Here is an 18,029-nt window from a genome sequence, read left to right on the forward strand (position 1 = left end):
CATGCAGCTGCTGGGTGACCATGGGCTAGTCACACTTCTCTGAAGTCTCCCAGCCCCACTCACCTCACAGAGTGTTTGTTGTGGGAGAGGAAGGGAAAGGAGAATGTTAGCTGCTTTGAGACTCCTTCGGGTAGTGATAAAGCGGGATATCAAATCCAAACTCCTCCTCTTCTTCTTCTTCATCAGCCATAGCCAGCATGATCAGTGGTCAATATGATATTATACTGTCATTTATTAGTCTCCTTACATCAAAAATGCCCCAAAGTGTAACAAACCAAAATATAAAACAGATACAGTACCTATACATTTCATAAAAACCAAAGAACAATTGCTGAAAATTGTTGTGCATTTAATTCACAGCATTTCAACACCCCCACAAACCCCACAACCTTACCATGGTCAATAAATAGCTGTAGATGGGAGTTGCAACATTTGGAGAACCCCACATTGAGGAAGGATGGCAAATATCAGACAACAGGACATGAATTTAGGCAGAATGCAACAGCTCTGGTATTGCCTCTTTTTATGCCAAAGACATGCCTAATGCAATTCTGTATGTGGTTAACCAGTTATACTGTATACCTTTTAAATGTATGTTGTTCACTTGTCTGTGCAACTTTTCTCAATCTGTATTTTGTATTATCACACATGCACTGTTTTCAAATGGTTTCTGTGTGTTGGTATATGTTTTTTATCTGGGATCATCCTTCTCAGTTGTCCCTCCTTCTTCCATTGCCTTTGTCTCAGGCACTCAGACTAATCCCAGCCATCCGCTGGCTCTCATTTTGGGATAATAGCCTCTCTCCTTTGCTGTTGTCTTGTCATGTTTGATTCGGCAGCACAAAGACTTTAAATTAGCCAAAATGTTTCCATGCTGGGCTTACTCTGCTGCCGCTACCAGTTGTAGATCCACTGAACCACTTGATGCTGAAACTGATGATTGCTCAGAATGGGTAAGAAATTGTTGGTCACTGCCAGGAAGATTCATTCACACCAGGCCCCTTTAAGCAACATAAGAGGGAAGGAGGGAGATATTTCCTTCTTTTTCCTAATGCCTAGCTGTTGGCTGTATTGTCCTTCTACCAGGTTCCCGCTGAGTGATTACAGACTTGCTAGGCTGGGTCCTTCCTCTGATTTCAGAAAGCAAAAACAGAGAGGGAGGAAAAATCCATGAAAGAGATGCAGTCTGCAGTTAAACTCAGTGAGTTACAGCTTTTAGTTTTTAACCCACTAGTGAAGATACAGCATTAATTTCATTCTTGCTTTTTGTTCCCACCATATTGAAACTTGCTCAGCAATTATTCTTAACTACTAAAAAGCCACTGTCTATAGTCTATGGCTATTTGTGCTAATGCTTCTATAGCCTATCACCATTTGTGACATTTCCAAAGGAAGCAAATGTTCTCTAGTTGTAGCAAATAATATTTAAACAAAAAGAACTGCTAAGTTATAGGACCTCTGTATTTGGCAGAATGTATGGTTTAGTTCACTGGCTTTTATTAGCTAAAACAAGTTTTCTTTCAAAATTTTGGTGAAAGTTAGAAGGAGAACTAGAAGAATTTCTAGTACATTTGCTTTAATTAACACTGGAGAGTTTTGTAATAAGCACTAGATGCCTGCAGGCATGTCAGAAACTACATGAAGTTGGATGGATAAGGATATATGGGCTTCCATTCAACACAGCAGTAAATAAGTGTCCTGTCAGTGCAAGGATTCCTGGTTGCACAGTGGAACTTCTCCACCTTTCATTTCCCTCACATGTTCTGCATCCTCCTCAAATCTGCTCTGGGGGCTTGGGAAAACCCCAGAACAGATTTAGGGGATGCACCGGCAGAGGAGGGGGGTGTCCCACTGTGCAAATGGGATCCTTGCACTGACAGACTCTTGCTGTGTTGCATAAAAGCCCATATTATTTAAATGTATCTAGAAATATAATTGAATGAGAACCTTTCCTTGTGTCCATGAATCTTCTTCAATTTGTCATTTTAAACTTTAATACTATAACATTATTGATGGAATTTTGTGCATACCAAGAATTAAGGTACTTGTTCACTAGGGCTTAATTCTAAGTAAACATGCATAGAATTGTGTTGTAGCACCCTCATACTGAAGTATTCTTCACAAACTAAGCAACAGTTCAATTCATGGGATCTATATTTTATGTAAGTTTCTTATTGGATCCATATCAATATGTTTTATAATAGTAAAGGAAAATCTAGGGAAATTGGCATAGTGGCAGGAGTGAATTCCTGATGCTTTTCAGAGTAGTAACTTAATCTCTGTGACTGTGCTTTCCAGCAGAGTTTGATTTGTTTTGATAAAACATAGGGTGAGTCAATCTGCAAATGTATCCGGTTTATGCTCTACATACAAATGAAGTACCAAATTAGTTTTCCAGTGCTCAATCACAGATGTGAGACGCTTAATGGGATCATCATGTCTTTACTACATGAGGAGACATTTCAGACAAGCAGAAATATGGTGCAGTCCTGCTTTCAGAGTGCTTATGGAAAATTTGACCACTTGCCCCTGTCCTATGTTTTCAAAAAACCTCCTTGAACATTGAAAGTTACTGTGTCCAGGAGCAGGATTTGCCAAAACCCTTCTCCCTGATATAACTCTATTCAGGGGAGTTTTAACTGGCAATACAGCAACAGATGTTGCACAGTTCAAAAAGAACTGTACCAAATGTTATTTCTTCTTATTAGAACTGGCACTTTGTTGCTAAAAACAAGTGTGAGTAGATACAGTGGTACCTTGGGTCACAGATGCTTCAGGTTACAGACTCCGCTAACCCAGATATAGTACCTCGGGTTAAGAACTTTGCTTCAGGATGAGAACAGAAATTGTGCGGCGGCGGCACAGTGGCAGTGGGAGGCCCCATTAGCTAAAGTGGTACCTCAGGTTAAGAATGGACCTCTGGAATGAATTAAGTTCTTAACCTGAGGTACCACTGTATTGGATTATATTTGACTGGAGCATGAGACAGAGATATAAGAAAACGTGTGTGGCCTCTGGAAGAAATTGTAGGACCAGTATGTCACAATTTCTTTTGGATTTGTAGGCAAGTTGTGAGGTTCAGGGTCATTTCAAATGGTGAAGGGTCTAGATCAAGGGTGGTAACCTGTGTCCCTCCAGAGGTTAACCTGTTTTATTCCAACTCTTATCAGCCTCCACCATCATGATTAATAGTAGAGGATACTGGGAGTTGTAGGCCAGCAACAAGAGGAAGGTCACAGGTGAACATCCCTGGTCTGGCTTGTGTGGTTTTGCTGTTTGGTCCATGTGTAACTGTGGTACTTGATGCAGGTGAACTGATGGAGAGTTAAAATGCACAAGACTGCCTTAATAATGGTCTGCAAGCTTCATGGTTTGTGGGGAAGCATGAACAGCTATGTATGGTGTCCAGCCCAATCAAACAAGGTCACAGTCTTGGTGTGTTCCTGACTTTACATCTGGAAAACAAAGTTGGATGTTTGTCTTCACTTCTCATTGAGTGACAAGATTGTGAACTTTTCTTTGAGATTCAGATATGGTTATTGCCATTTGTGTTTTCACGACCTTGAGACTAGACCACTATTCCAGCACACTTAAAGTGATACTAACATGGCTCCTTACTTAGGACTATGTTAGAATGTGCAAGTGGTGCAGAACCAAATATCAGTCAATCTAGCAACATAGGATGTAGCACAAAGCGTGAGCCACTCGCCAACTAAGTGGCAGCTTCTCTGTGTTGGATTCTCAGGAATATGTTACACCAGTATTCCATCATCTGCACTTCATCTCAGATACCATTAAAAACACTAACCATGCCTTAAACAGCTTGGGCTTTGTATGTCTGCAAAGAACACTCAGGTTTAACTTGGCTGTAGATGAGTATATAGGTTACAGGAGGCTGACCCATATTCATAATAGTGGCAACAATACGTCTTTTGCCATGATCAAAAAGTTACTTATGTGGATAGGGAAATGCATCTGACTGTGGCTACCTTTTAACACAGGGGTCAGCAAAGTTTTTGTGGCTTGGGCTGGTTCATCGTCCTGCAGACGCCACGGTGGGCCGGAGTGTGTGTGTGTGTGCATGTATGCGCAAACGCTATTTCCAGAGCTCCTTCCAGCGTGGAGGAGGTGTGCGCAGCTTCCCATTGGCTGCAGGAGCTTCCTGCAGACAATGGGAAGCCGGCCAGCATCGCAGAAGGCAGTCCCGGCTCTGCTCCGCGCTGGTTTAGCGCAGCACACGGGAGCCGACCAAGCAGGCGGCAGGGGTCCATGGGCCGGTTAAATGACCCCCATGGGCCGCAGGTTGCCGACCCCTGTTTTAACACAATGAAGGGTGGATAGGCAGCATCCATTCTCAGAATTGCACTCTGCAGCTAATTTGGATCCACATCCAATTAATACCTGCAGTTTCTGACCCACTCTGACATGTCCATGGATCTCCTTAGCTGTATCAGGCTGTTAGTCACTTATGAAAGTGGATCCCACTGGGTGGCAAGAGCATTTCTCTCTCACGCTTTCTGAAATAAACACAGAAAAATCATGATGATGTTGATAAAATCCACACCTCACTAATCAGCAACCAATGCCTATCATTAAACAATTGTAATGTGTTTGAATTTTGAGTGTATTTTAGCTAATTCACTTAATATTTCCATTTCTTTAATTTTCAGTTTTATTCTGAATTTAATTTACTGAGTATTATTTTATGCTAATCCACAATGTATTAGTAACAAAATAATCCCAACCTTGATGATATGTTTCCAATCAGAACTCTTTTCCTCACACCAGGGAAGCATCTTTGCCTTTTTTACAAAATCTAATAAGAATGTCATTTATAAAATTACCCTGTTTGAAAGAACAAAAACTGCAGCCCAATATAGATCACAGTGGAAAATGATTCAAAATTACACAAGAGGGGCCCCCTTTCTTTTTCTCTCCCTCCCCTCCTTAGTTCAGCTATCTTATGAAATGTGCAAAGTTTATCATAGCATTTTAGTTTACAGTTGCTAATCATCCCTTTGTGTATTTCATTGGTATGTTATTTATAGCCTGCTATAAAAGGGTATTTTACAGTATTCTGCTTCTGTGCTGTTTCTGCTGAAATTCCCACACAGTGTAACGTTGCCTTCAAAGAATTATGTGTGGGTGACACGCACAAACACATACACAATTATGTGTCTGTGTGTAAATGAACCTCTGTATCTGTACCGTATTTACGAATATCTACAAATTTGTCATTGCAAATTGCCTTTGGTGGAGATTCTGACTGCATGAATCATCAAAATAGAGTCCAAGTGAAGCTTTGCAGCTAAAATCCTGCTTCCACCATTGTCGAAGGTACAGGGTCACACACTGTCATCACACACTGTCATAAACAAGACTTAACTAGAAGTCCTTGCCTCATAATGCTTCCTAAGCCTGCCTGCGAAAAGACAGACAAAACTAGAAGCCTCCTGTTTTCCCCTAATAAATTCCGTTTTGAACCCACTTGTTAGTCGAGCGTTGTTCACACTAACTACAGAAAGGGCCCTCTGTCTCGGGCATAAATTACTCTTATGTGCCACTGTCTCTGAGCAGCCCCCCAGTTATGGATTGCTTTGTTCTCAACTTGACAGGAACATAATTAGAACTGTTGATGAAATCTACCAAATTGTTCCTCCGTGGCCTCAATGGTCAGGAAATTTGGCTGAGTCGTATTTGTCACCGACGTAAAGGCTCTAAACACTTCATATTAACTATGTTATTAATGTGCCCTCTAATCTGTCCATGAATTGGTAACACTTGAAGCGAGCTGTGTGCTAATAGCACCTTGTGATAAATACATTGTAATGCTCTTTAAAAGTTTCTAGACAGTGAAAACATGGTAATAAAAAAAAGTGAAGCCTTCTGTGGTGTCGAGTCTCTCTTTTCTAATCACATTTCTTTCGTATTTTGAGACTTCCTTTTCTGAGCTCGCTGAAAACTTTGGCAATTCTTTGCTTGAGCATCCCAGAGGAAATGAGTGATGTGGCCATAACAAACCCTGACAAAATATTTACAGTCTTTCTAGTGCAATGCATACTGAATATGACTGGAGAAAAAATGCATTCTTAAAAGAGAATAATTTGTTTTGAGTGCAAAAAGTCTAAAACAGAGAGTGAAATCCAGAGCTGACATTCTGCTGGTGGAACAGCTTTTGATCAAGCAGAGGCAACCAGAGGCATTCTGCCTCTGAAACTGAAGGTTGTATACATCCATCATAAAATCATAGAACTGTAAAGTTGGAAGGAACCCTAAAGATCATCTTGTCCAAGCCCCTGCAATACAGGGATGGAACCTACAACCTTGGTGTTATCATCATCACAATCTAATCAAATGAACTATAACTGTGATGATGACTGGTAGCCATTGATAGCCTTTCATTCCATGAGCTTATACAAATGTGAGGAACAGGAGAAGTTTTGGGATGAGAGACAGGCAGTGTATTAATATTTTTTCTTAGGACCAACCCTCTTTTTATGATTGTAAATTGTTTTAACTGGTGTTCATCATTTTACATGGTTGTAACCTTATGGTGAAAGTCATCTATGTCATAGCTGCCATAGCTCAGAAATTGGTCACTTGAATCATAGTACTATTTTTTTTCTGGCTCCTTAATTTGAATGAATGTATGTGTTTATGAAAGACTATAGCTTTAAATGAGCACAGCAGCAATATTCATCAAAGCTAATTATGAGCCTCTACATATGTGTGTGTGTGTGTGTGTGTAGGGAGGGGGTGGCTCTCCAGAACTAAACTGCAATGCATAGGACTAGGAGATTGTGTGTGTGTGTGTGTGTGTGTGTGTGTGTATACATCATCTACATATAGTGATTATAATATCATTGAGAAGAGATTTGAGATTTACAAACGTAAGATTTGAATCTCCTTTAACTGCAGGAGACATTAACTGAGAAGGAACTGCAAATGTTATTTAATAGGGGAAAAAACCTGCAGCAATGAATAGACCAGGACTGGTGAACTTGCAGACTAAGAGTCATATGCATTCTTGACCTACGGTAATTTAACATGGGTGAAGGTAACCAAGGAAGGAAGGAGGGAAGGAGGGAGGGTGGGTGGGTGGGAGTGGGGAAGGCAAAGTGGATAGAGTAAAGGAAGGAAGAGGTGGGAATAATTCTCTGTGAGTCATCAGTTCAGACCTCTAGCAATAGTGATCTTTACCAGTGGCGCACCTTGGGGTCTCCAATTTCAGCAGCGTCCTTTGCGATGCCAAAATTTGGTGTCCGCTGCCTTTCACGCTCCATTCTAAATAATCTTTGTAGTGCTCCAAGGCTCTGCACCCAGTGCAACCAAACCAGTCGTGCTCCTTTACATCCGCCTCTGACTATTCCTGGTAACCCACCAAGCAGGGATGAATAAGGAGTGGGGCAGGGAGTAGGATGTCACACAGAGAAACAGAGGAGGGGGGATGGCCTCCATGGGCTGTCAGCCCACACATTGATGCCTCCAGCCTTGTTTTCTGTTGTCACATGGCCCTTAACAGATTACTTATAATGGAATGTGGCCCTGAAAAGAAATCCCGCCTCTATTCTTGAATAGACATTGGATGAGGGACTCTATCAGACTGGGAGCAGCACACACTTGGTGTAGATGGAGCAAGAGCCTAAAATATAAGCTCATATAAAGAGAAATGCTGCCTTCAGACCTGTACATGATCTCCTAAGTTACTGTCAGTTGGAAAATTACTAAATTCTTCTTAACCATAAAATAAATAGTGGTGGTTTCTGCCTAAATATGCAAACTACTATAATAGGGGTTTTCATATATAAGCTGTTAGGCAGAGATTAACCTGTGGTCCTCTAGCTGTTGCTGTACCAGAACTCTCTGACCATTGGCAATGCTGGCTGGGATAGATGGGAGTTTAACAATATCTGGAGGGCCACAGGTTAGCCACTCTCGTTATAAGAAATAGACAGCCCTGGTAGCATATTGCTTAGAATGATACCTAAAGTACAAAAAAGTAATTTATTATAGCTGTATTACAAGAAACCAAGTAAATTGCTTTTCACTTCTTCAGTATCTTTCTATTATTTCCTTTTAACTGAAAGGCAAATGAAACAAAAGTGCAAGGCATGCGGCCTTACGATAATGTTACTGTCTGATTGATCGTCATCAGTATATGACTACAACTTTGGCTGAGATTCTAGGCTTAAATTATCTTGACATTTCTCAGTGAGAATAGGAAATGTTTCCTGTTAGGTTATATAATGCTTCAGAGGCTATTCTAGGTCCACCCATATATCTTCCTTTCATTCTTTCTTTAAAAACCCAAAGCAGATGCAAATATTGAGCAGAGGGACAATGATGGTGGATAGGGAAAATGGCTGCGCAGTCCTTTCACATACAACTGGTCTTTCTCCCTGCTAAACATTGCCCCCAGAGACTACATTTCCACCTGCAGGAGAAGATATGGATACTCAAGTCTCTTCTCTGCGAGGTGGAAAGCAGCTTAGGGGAGAATAACGTCCAGGAGAAAAGGGAGAAGCAGCTTCATCCTCTCCTGCACTGGTTCTCTGCTTAGGTTGAAGCCTCTGCAAATGCTTTAGTTTATAGTTTTTAAAGGCACGAAACTTAGCCTCACATGTAATTTGGTTCTATAGTCTACTTTTCGCGTCTCTTCGTAAAAATACTGGTACCGTGTGTTCTCAAGCCAGCCTGGAATTGCTTTCTTCTGCATGGCAAATAATTAAGGCATGGGTAGAAATCCACTTGTGCAAATTTTGATCCAGTCTGATGACATATGGCTATTGTTGAAAGAGTAAAGCCTAAAGCTTCCTAGTGCCTTGGTGTCTGTTACAGGAAGTAAACATAGGATACAGTCTGCTTGTGCAAAGCAACCTATAATATTTCCTAGTTCTTCCAGGAAAGTTGGAGGTAACTTCCATCACATATGCTAATATGTTCCTCTTTCTCTGACATGTTGCCAACATTTGTCAGTCATATTTTTGTCTATATATTTCAAAGTGTTGTAAACCAGTGTGCCAGTAATTTACATGAAATTTCTTTTATACTAGAATTAGTGAATACTTCCATACTTACTTTCTATTTTTTTTATCCCAGGATATTTTGTTTCTTCCACCCCTAAATTAGGGTGCCATGCTCTAAGTTATTGTTGTTTAGTCGTTTAGTCGTGTCCGACTCTTTGTGACCCCATGGACCAGAGCACACCAGGCACTCCTGTCTTCCACTGCCTCCCGCAGTTTGGTCAAACTCATGCTGGTAGCTTCGAGAACACTGTCCAACCATCTCGTCCTCTGTTGTCACCTTCTCCTTGTGCCCTCCATCTTTCCCAACATCAGGGTCTTTTCCAGGGAGTCTTCTCTTCTCATGAGGTGGCCAAAGTATTGGAGCCTCAGCTTCAGGATCTGTCCTTCCAGTGAGCACTCTGGGCTGATTTCCTTCAGAATGGATAGGTTTGATCTTCTTGCAGTCCATGGGACTCTCAAGAGTCTCCTCCAGCACCATAATTCAAAACATGCTCTAAGTAATGTCTGTCAAATGTTAGCCATTAAAATTTTGTAAGCCTGTATGACCAAACTTTCACTGATAGTAATTATAGTGAATTATTTGCTCAAAATTGGTGAACTTTTTGGTCACTTGTTTTGTATACTTACATTGCCAGAGATCAGCTCCTCTTTCAAGGTGGTTTCTCTGATGTAACTGAAACTGCACCCAGTTAGTTTTTCATCTTATTAGGAATCATTTTCCATTTAACATATATTAGAGAAAGCAAGCTTTTCTGATTGCTGCATGATGGTGTTGGGGCAAGTATAGAAAGTAATTCTGCCTGCAGCAGCTCTTCCCATTCATCCTTTGAACTCAATATAATCAGACTCTAATATGGCCAACCCTGTCTGCCTTCTCCCACTACAACTTTGTTTTCATAGCTAAGCTTTTAGCTCAACATGGCAGTTTAAGTAAGGTTGTTCTTTTTTAAAAGGAAGGTTGTGGTGAGCACTGGATCATCCCATATAACAGAGTCTGTTTAATTTTGTTTTCAATTCAAAAAGATATTCAAGGGTTGCCAAAATACAGATCTATTTTACCAGCAAAACCCAGGAATTTATGCTGAGAGGTCAATGGACTTTTGCTGGTGTAAAAATGCAGGCTGTGATGAAAATTAAACCCATTAATTTGGTTAATATGAGCTCTCTCACAGCAACAGTTGCATAGAGCATATGCTCCTAGATGCTCATGTTTGAAATGATGATTCACTGTTAATCGTTATGAGAAATAGCTTACCACTTCATAAACTCTAGGAAAGACTGTTTTCTTTTTCAAACATTTAAATTACTCAGCCATTTTATGCATTAAACCCAATTATAACTAATAGTATTTCAGAGAATTTAAAAAGCCATTTCTTGCGCGATAAGTACTTGGCACATTTTATCACATGGCAATGGGACCCACTCTGTACCACAGCATCTAAAAATAAATGTTGAATTGAAACTCAGCAAGACTGTTAGATTGCAATCCTGTACATGCTTGGTTGAAGTAAATGGGACTTTCAGGTGATCATGGATAGGATCAGGCTGCACATTAAATGTGCAGATACTTCCTTAAACTGACAAATACCTTAAAGGCATGGTGAATAACAATATATTGCCATAGATATGGTGAATTAAACTATTGGATAGTCATGCCATTTCTAATTTTTAGAAACATGGAGTTGGAGCATTACATTAAAAAGAGCAACCACTTTTCTGGAAACATAAGTTTGGATCCTGTAGTTTGGATCACTTACATAGTGATCCTGCCAGCAGAAGCGGGAAGGAGACCTTCACTGGATTTTCCTCCCCCAAAAAACCATTCTGAGATCCCCTAGACCAGTATGAGAGAGAAAAAAGAGCTGCTGAGGGAATTGACAAAAATGGTCTTTCCCATTTCTGCCAGTCAGAAATTTGCATGACAAAATTATTAGATTAATGATGATGGTGGAGTAAACAGGGAAAGTGCTTCTGAGAGCATTGCATTTAATTTGCATGACTAGGAACATGCTTATATTAGCCATTGTCATGCAGATCGGTAGAATGATACACTGGTAAAAATATGGTATTAATGAGTCTGCAACATTAATGAAATTATGCAGCCATCTGAGTTGTCTTGTCAAGTTTTTTATATTCAAAAATAGGACCCATCACCATGATGGTGAAGTGGTGTTTTGCAGTTGATCATTGTGAGACTCTACACATCTTTTTCAGTAGTTCAATGCATTCATATTGTTATCTATGAGATCTTCAAGCTTCACAGCAAATTCAACAGGAGTGTGGTTCATGCTCTGAACATGTGCTTGACAACTGACAAGACTCAGAAGGACAAGATGCCTTTGTTGATTTCCACTTAAATGTGGCTCCATAAATGGGACACAACTTTGATTATCCATAGTTCTTATAGAAAGCAAGTAAAGAACTGGGAGTTTTCAGAATGCAGGACTTTGACCTCATTTTTATTTCCTCACTGTCATCACTGTCATCCCAATTTCTTCTCTATGTAAAATAGTTTGAAACATCAACAGTTGCGTGAGAGAGTGGAGTATTACATAGATTCATTATTAAATAGCAGAGAAATTAGAGAACTTGCCTTGGATTTTTGTTATAGGGTTATCTATATGTAAAGTCATGTGGTCCTTGGGTTCTGGGCTAATGCCACATTAGACTGCAGCCACAGATCATGATTCTGCATGCTCCCCCTATAAATATTCCCTTCTGCAAAAAAACAGGTACATTGGTGAAAAGTCTAGGTTGGAACATTTCTCCCTGATGGACCAGTTTCTCCAAGGAGGGATCATGTTAAATAGGGGGGAAGTATTCAAAAACAAGATCACTGCTGCAATTTGAAGTAGTAGAGTCTATGACCTGCACCACATAATCTTGCTGAATGTGTAGGTTGGCTGAACCACTGTACATTTTACAGGGAGATGTAATGTGCTACAAAAAACCACATAGTTTTTTAAAATGAAAGGCATCTTTGGGAGAGTACAGTTTTGGTATGTAGATAGAAGCCTTTCCCATTTGTGTTTTTCTCATTGTAATTCTTTCCACACTTCAGCTGCGAAGGAAGATTCCAGATGTGTATTTGCCTTTGCAAATGTATGTCTGGAAACCCACACCATCATGGGGAAAACCAGTTTGGGTAAAGTGTTGTGGTGGAAAGCTAGTAGGCGAGGAAAAGGTTACACCCTCCCTCCCTGCTGCACCATCTTTCCTCCAAATCACTCTCTTCTGAAGTGGCTATGGCAAATGATTTCAAACTGGTGTGTTAAAGTCATATGAGAAGTATGTAATACCACAGGCAGTGATGTCCGAATTGTCCCCAAGACCATTGAATTAAAGTTGTCAGCGACTAAGATTTGCCAAGTAAAGTCATACTTATCAATAGCTCCTCTTGTTAGATATTCAAAGTTCAAGTGCTTGTTTGCTTTAGTTAAGTGCTCTGAAGTGCTTCAAAAGGCATTGGCCCTATTATATAAACAAATAGAGAAACTGTTAATTGCTGCTGCCAGTTTAGAGTGACGTGCCTAATATGGATTGTTTAGCAGAGGTCTACAGTATGTTAGCAGTAGTCTTGGGGAACCATAGCTTTAAAAATTCTTCAAGTAATGAAGCTAGCTTGTAGCCCAGGTATTTGCTCAGGGATAAAACACTGGAGAAGACTGGAAAAAGAAATAGTTTAAATACTTTTATGCCATTCCTGTTAAATGTTTTTATTTATTATTTCTTTAGCGCACATTGTCTAAGGCTGATTCACATAGGCCATTTTCTTTTTCATGCAAATGGTTTTGACTACTTCTTCATATACATTCACATGGACAACACAGTATGTGAATTGGCTGTTCATGATTGAAGCTGAAGAGAGTTTCCGAGATGGTGGTGACACTTTTTTCAAGTACCTGAAATCAAGTACCTGAAATTGCTGCTGGCTTTATCTGTGATTTTTCATTTCCCTTGTTATGTTGCCTGTGTGAAAGTTTCCCTGGCTACATGAACAGAGACACAAATGTGTTGTGTGACCCACTTCTAATATTTCATGCGATATTCTTGCCCAACCTGCTGGTGTTCATTACTTGTGCAAGGTAGAACTAGATATGAACTATTAAGATATGAACTATTAACACTACATAGAAATTGATCACTCAACACATTTTTGTATCTATGTGGACAAGCCTGACCATCTTCAGGAAACATAACAAATGAACTGGTCTAGGAGGCCATGGTGCTTTTAGGATATTAGTCTAGTTGATTCAAGAGGTATCTTCCAGTTCTGGAAATCTATTATGTATAAGTGTACAAAACAAGCATATTGCTCATTCTTTCCTGCAAGATCAGTGGATATTTTTGTAGCCGATTTTTCTCATGCACGTTATGAGTAATTTTGATTGAAGTCAATACAGCTGAACCTTAAGGTGAATGCACTTGGGCTCCTACAAGGATTTTATTATCAGAAGATTTGAGGTCTGATGAACAGCTTATAAGGATCTTTGCTATTTCCTTTTACAGTGTCAGTCGTGGTATTTGGAGCAGCTTGAAAAATCAAGTTTCATAAGGTCTGATGGTAAAGTACTCCATCAGAGATTATGCTGATCCAAATAGAGTGAGAAAGTGTGTTAGCCATGGAGCAAAAATACATACCAAATCGGCAGCAAACCACTTTGAATGGCAAGAACTGTGAGTGTAAGGAGTTAACCTCAGCCCTTACAGCCAGAATTAGATAATTTGGCATCCATTCCTGGATGAGATCAGTTATTGGAAACCTGATATGCATATAGTTTTCTTTTATGTGATTCAAATACTGCATGCAAGTCCCAGAATGGAGTTGCAAGACAATAAATTAGCCCTATAGCTAATCTAAACGCCATTTCTAAAAAAAGAAGCATGACGAATCTTATAAATAGTTAGACATTACTTAGCTTGAAACTACTTTTGTCAAATCTGATCAGTGCCAAAAAGTCACCTTTCTATTTTTTTTTTTAAATATATATTTATTAAAGTTTTTTTCAATACAAAAGCATATTACAAAAACAACATTAATTGTTTAACATCTTTCCATTATTGCTTTGGACTCCCCCACGCCTCCCGCAAACACTTACATCATTATACAATTGTTTCCAAACAAATTATCATTTTATCCAAATCATAATTTTGTTCCTTAACATATAATTTAATCTTAAATCTAATTTAGTGGTAGACAATCATTTCTATTCTGACATCCCGATCAACATTCAGCCAAGTTACAATACTTTTGTAAATAAATCTTAAATTTCTTCCAGTCTTCTTCCGTCCTTTCTTCTCCCAGGTCTCGAATTTTGCCGGTCATCTCAGCTAGTTGCATATAGTCCATCAGCTGCATCTGCCATTCTTCCAGAGTGGGTAGATTTTGAGTCTTCCAATTCTTAGCAATCAGTATTCTTGCTGCCGCTGTTGCGTACATAAAAAATGTTCTGTCTTTTTTTGACACACTCTGGCCGACAATGCCCAAGAGGAAGGCCTCTGGTTGCTTAGTAAAGGTGTACTTAAACACCTTTTTTAACTCATTATATATCATCTCCCAGAAGGCCTTCACTCTAGGACAAGACCACCAGAGGTGAAAAAATGTTCCTTCATTTTCCTTACATTTCCAACATTTATTATCTGACGAATGGTATATTTTGGCCAATTTGACTGGGGTCATGTACCATCTGTATATCATTTTCATTACATTTTCCTTCAAAGCATTACATGCAGTGAAGTTCAACCCAGAGGTCCACAACCTTTCCCAATCTTCAAACATAATATTATGCCCAATATCCTGAGCCCATTTTATCATTGCCGATTTAACCATTTCGTCTTGTGTGTTCCATTTCAGCAGCAAATTATACATCTTTGAGAGTACTTTAGTCTTAGGTTCTAACAGTTCAGTTTCCAACTTTGACTTCTCCACCTGGAATCCTACCTTTTTGTCATTTTTAAACACTTCTTTAATCTGAGCATAGTGTAACCAGTCTCGCACTTTGTCTCTCATTTTCTCTAAACTCTGCAATTTCCAATTGTCACCATCTCTTTCCAATATCTCCCAATATTTTGGCCAATTGGCCTCCATATTGGCTCCTTTTCGGGCCTTAGCCTCTAGGGGTGACAACCACCTCGGAGTTTTATTCTCCAATAAGTCTTTATATTTTGACCAGACATTAAAAACTGATTTTCTGACAATATGGTTCTTAAAAGCCTTGTTTGTCTTAGCCTTATCATACCATAAATATGCATGCCATCCAAATGCATTATTAAAACCTTCCAAATCCAATAGATCCGTATCTTCGAGAAGTAACCAATCTTTCAACCAGCAGAAAGCTGCGGCTTCATAGTACAACTTTAAGTCTGGCAGGGCAAAGCCCCCTCTTTCTTTCGCATCTGTTAATATTTTGAGTTTAATTCTGGGCTTTTTGCCCTGCCAGACAAATTTTGAAATATCTTTCTGCCACTTCCGAAAACATTCTGTCTTATCTACAATCTGTAGTGTCTGAAATAGAAATAACATTTTTGGCAATACATTCATTTTAATGACAGCTATTCGGCCTAACAAGGAAAGTTTTAATCTTGACCAACTATCCAAGTCTCTCTTGATTTCTGACCAACATTTTTCATAATTATCTTTAAATAAACTCAGATTTTTTGCTGTTATGTTCACCCCTAGGTATTTGACTTTTTTAACCACAGTTAATTCTGTCTCTTTCTGAAACCGTTCCAACTCGATATCTGACAAATTTTTCCCCAAAACCTTAGTTTTTTGCTTATTTAATTTGAATCCCGCCACTCGACCAAAGTTTTGAATCAGTTGTAATACTCTTTTCATACTAGATTCTGGCTCCTGTAATGTCAAAACTAGGTCGTCTGCAAATGCCTTAAGTTTATATTGTTTCGCTCCGACCTGGATTCCTTCTACCAACCGGTCCCCCCTGATCATGTTCAACAGCACTTCCAGAACCGAAATAAATAGTAATGGGGAAATCGGGCAGCCTTGTCGTGTACCTTTTTCAATTTTAAGCTCTTCTGTAACCACATTGTTGACTATCAATTTAGCCTTTTGCTCAGAGTATATTGCCTCAATCCCATTCTCAAACCCCCGTCCCACTCCCATTTCTTTTAAGTTCCCCTTCATAAATTTCCAAGATATATTGTCAAAGGCTTTCTCCGCGTCTATAAAAATTAAAACTGCTCTAGTATTTATGTTTGTTTGCAAAAGTTCCAATATGTCTATGATGTTCCTTGTATTCGCAAACATGTGTCTACCCGGGAGAAAGCCTGCTTGGTCTTTATGAATTATCTCACTTAAGACTTTCTTGAATCTACGTGCCAAAACATCTGCAAAAATTTTGTAATCCACATTTAAAAGGGAAATGGGACGGTAGTTCCTAAGTTGTGTCTTTTCAGTTTCCGACTTTGGTATCAATGTGATAAATGCTTCTTTCCACGATTCTGGCGCCTTCTTTCCCTCCATTATTTCATTACTGACCTCCAACAGTGGCTGTATTAAGTAGTCTTTCAGTGTCTTATAATAGTTGGAGGTCAGTCCATCTGGCCCTGGCGATTTGCCCTGTTTCAAACTCTGTATGGCCTGCTCAATCTCTTGTTGTGTTATTTTACCATTCAAAATTGTTCTGTTTTCTTCTGACAGCTTTGCTAGTCCATTTTTCTCCAAAAATTGTTTAATCTCTCTTTCATCTTGTGGCCCTTGAGTGTATAACTTTTTGAAATATCTCTGGAAGCACTTTCTGATCTCTCCAGGGTTCTGGATACTCCTTCCTTCAATCTCTAAATTTGTTACCGTGTTTAGTCTTTGTCTCCTCTTCAACTGCCAAGCTAGCAGTTTTCCACATTTATTGGCCGATTCAAAAGTTTTTTGTTTCATTGTTTTAATCTTCCATTCTATTTCCTGATTTATCAGCTTAGAATATTGGGCTTGATAAAGTTTAATTTCTCGCAGAATCGGCTGAGACTTCGGATTGGATCTTAACTTCTTCTCCAATTCTTTAATTCTTTCCAAAATTTTGTCCTTCTTTTCATTTTGTGATCTTTTCTTTATAGAATTCTGTTGTATCAAGAACCCTCTCATCACAGCCTTACTTGCGTCCCAGATAGTTCTTTTTTCCACCGTAGTGCTCATGTTGACCTCGAAATAGTCCTTTAAAGTTTTTTGGGCCTTCTTTACAATCTTTTGGTCTCTAAACAGGCCATCATTCATCTTCCATCTAAAGGAGCCGGTTGGGATCAGTGTCATGTCCATTCTCAGTGCATTATGGTCGGAGCATGTCTTTGGGCAGATTTCCACCTTTCTGATCTTAGGTGCCAGACTTCTAGTTATCCATATTTGATCGATTCGTGTCCAGGTCAGTTGGGCTTCAGAAAAGAATGTTCCTTCTCTTCCCAAGGGGTTTCTCACTCTCCAGATGTCAATCCAATCCATATTGTCAGTCATTTCAAAAAAAGTCTTAGGTAGTCTTCCTTCTTTAGTGATGTTTTGATTCTGTGACTTATCCATATTCGTTGATACGACCCCATTCATATCTCCCATCATGATGATGTTGTTGTAGTCCAGATAATCCAGCATAGTCTCATGCAGCTTCTTGTAGAAATCCGATTTTCCTTCATTTGGAGCATAAATTCCTAGTATCAAAATTTTTTCTCCTTGGTACTGTATTTCTATTGCCAAAACTCTTCCATTTTCATCTTTAAAAAGAAATTTTGGTGAAAGGCTCTCTTTTGCATAGATCACTACGCCTCTCTTTTTAACCATGTCCGAGGATATAAATTCTTGACCGAGTCTTTTATTTATTAGCACTTTTCTGTGGAGCCTAATCACATGTGTTTCTTGTAAACATATAATGTCCAATTGTTCCTTTTTTAAAATATGAAAAATTTTTGCCCTTTTTTCCGGACTGTTGCAGCCATTTATGTTCCAGCTCAGAAGCTGCAGAGCCATCCTGGATAAGTCTGGTTATTCTTGCTGGGGTGGTATCT

At 39.3% G+C, this 18,029-nt stretch overlaps 1 protein-coding gene and 1 long non-coding RNA gene across 23 annotated transcripts in view; one reads left to right on the forward strand and one right to left on the reverse strand.

Moving 5' to 3' along the window:
• ESRRG (estrogen related receptor gamma) overlaps window positions 1–18,029 on the forward strand; it is a 476,442-nt gene that overhangs the window by 188,808 nt on the left and 269,605 nt on the right. The gene's annotated exons all lie outside the window — the stretch shown is intronic.
• The window catches only part of LOC310702914, a 172,364-nt gene continuing 169,241 nt past the window's right edge, over window positions 14,907–18,029 (reverse strand). The window contains exon 2 of the long non-coding RNA XR_014523785.1: window positions 14,907–15,073. This is a non-coding gene — a long non-coding RNA (uncharacterized lncRNA). The remainder of the gene's footprint in view (window positions 15,074–18,029) is intronic.

Source organism: Podarcis liolepis, assembly GCF_965112155.1.
Source record: "Podarcis liolepis genome assembly, chromosome: 3".
NCBI classification, from domain to species: Eukaryota; Metazoa; Chordata; class Lepidosauria; order Squamata; family Lacertidae; genus Podarcis; species Podarcis liolepis.